The following is a 2037-nucleotide window of genomic DNA, read 5'->3' as shown; positions in this document are numbered from 1 at the left end:
TCACAGGCAAAACAGGCAGAATATGAGTTTTTTGCAGGGTTTTATTTTGTAATGCAACATCAGATCGTCCTGAAACTGGCCGAGGTACACCCTGGGGTACTGGACTATTAATCTGAATTGAAATTGTTCTGTGGAACCAGGGAGTTTAATTTTAAGGGCTATCCAAAATCATTAGCAGAACAGGCAGAATATTTTTGGAGGGCTTTTATTTTGTAATGCAACATCAGATCATTCTGAAACTGGCTGAGTGACACCCTGGGGTAGAGGACTGTCAATGTGAATTGAAATTATTTTGTGGAAACAGGGACTTTCCATTTTAGAGCTGTCCAAAATCAAAGGCAGAACAGTTAGAAAATCAATTTTTGGAGGGTTTTATTTTGTAATGCAACATCAGATCGTCCTGAAACTGGCTGAGTGACACCCTGGGGTAGAGGACTGTCAATGTGAATTGAAATTATTTTGTGGAAAAAGGGCGTTTCATTTTTAGAACTATAAAATCATATGCAGAACAGGTAGAATATTAATTTTAGGAGGGTTTTATTTTGTAATGCAACATCAGATCGTCCAGAAACTGGCTGAGTGACACCCTGGGGGTAGTGGACTGTCAATCTGAATTGAAATTGTTCTGTGGAAACAGGGAGTTTCCTTTTTAGAGCTTTCCAAAATCAAAGACAAAACTGGTCATATATGAGTTTTTTAGGGCTTTTATTTTGTAATGCAACATCAGATCGTCCTGAAACTGACTGAGTGACACTCTAGGGTAGTGGACTGTCAATCTGAATAGAAAATGGTCTATGGAAACAGGGAGTTTCCTTTTTAGAGCTATTTAAATTCACAGGCCGAACCGGTAGAATATGAGATTTTGGAGGGCTTTTATCATGTAATGCAACAACAGATCGTCCTGAAACTGGCCGAGGTACACCCTGGGGTACTGGACTATTAAGCTGAATTGAAATTAGTTTGTGGAAATAGGGATTTTCCTTTTTAGAGCTATCCAAAATCATGGGCAGAACAGGTACAATATGAATTTTTGGAAGGCTTTTATCATGTAATGCAACATCAGATCGTCCTGAAACTGGCTGAGGTACACCCTGGGGTACTGGACTATTAATCTGAATTGAAATTAGTCTGTGGAAACAGGGTGTTTCCTTTTTAGAGCTATTTAAATTCACAGGCCGAACCGGTAGAATATGTGATTTTGGAGGGCTTTTTTCATGTAATGCAACATCAGATCATCCTGAAACTGGCTGAGGGACACCCTGGGGTACTGGACTATTAATCTGAATTGAAAGTGTTCTGTGGAACCAGGGAGTTTCATTTTTAGAGCTATCCAAAATCATTAGCAGAACATGAAATTTTGGAGGGTTTTATTTTGTAATGCAACATCAGATCGTCCTGAAACTGACTGAGTGACACTCTAGGGTAGTGGACTGTCAATCTGAATTGAAATTGTTCTGTGGAAACAGGGAGTTTCCTTTTTAGAGCTATCCAAAAATCAAAGACAAAACTGGTCATATATGAGTATTTGGAGGGCTTTTATTTTGTAATGCAACATCAGATCGTCCTGAATCTAGCAGAGTGACACCCTGGGGTAGGGAACTGTCAATCTGAACTCAAACTGGTCTGTCGAAACAGGGAGTTTCCTTTTTAGAGCAATTCACAATCAAAGGCAGAACAGGTAGAATATGAGATTTTGGAGGGCTTTTATCATGTAATGCAACATCAGATCGTCCTGAAACTGACTGAGGGACCCCCTGGGGTACTGGACTCAGAACAGGTAGAATATGAGTTTTTGGAGGGCTTTTATTATGTAATGCAACATCAGATCGTCCTGAAACTGAGGGACACCCTGGGGTACTGGACTATTAATCTGAATTGAAATTGTTCTGTGGAAACAGGGACTTTCCATTTTAGAGCTGTCCAAAATCAAAGACAAAACTGGTCATATATGAGTTTTTTAGGGCTTTTATTTTGTAATGCAACATCAGATCGTCCTGAAACTGACTGAGGGACCCCCTGGGGTACTGGACTGTCAAT

At 39.9% G+C, this 2037-nt stretch overlaps 1 long non-coding RNA gene across 1 annotated transcript in view; it reads right to left on the bottom strand.

Annotated features, from left to right (window-relative positions):
• The window catches only part of LOC107752979 (uncharacterized), an 828-nt gene extending 681 nt beyond the window's left edge, over positions 1-147 (bottom strand). The window contains exon 1 of the long non-coding RNA XR_001641418.1: positions 91-147. This is a non-coding gene — a long non-coding RNA (uncharacterized LOC107752979). The remainder of the gene's footprint in view (positions 1-90) is intronic.
• Between the last annotated feature and the right edge of the window lie 1890 nt (positions 148-2037).

The sequence above is a fragment of the Sinocyclocheilus rhinocerous genome, unplaced genomic scaffold, assembly GCF_001515625.1.
Source record: "Sinocyclocheilus rhinocerous isolate Xijiao unplaced genomic scaffold, SAMN03320098_v1.1 scaffold3669, whole genome shotgun sequence".
Classification (NCBI taxonomy): Eukaryota; Metazoa; Chordata; class Actinopteri; order Cypriniformes; family Cyprinidae; genus Sinocyclocheilus; species Sinocyclocheilus rhinocerous.
Note: the sequence above shows the minus strand (reverse complement) of the source record. Positions and strands in the feature narration are given on the sequence as shown.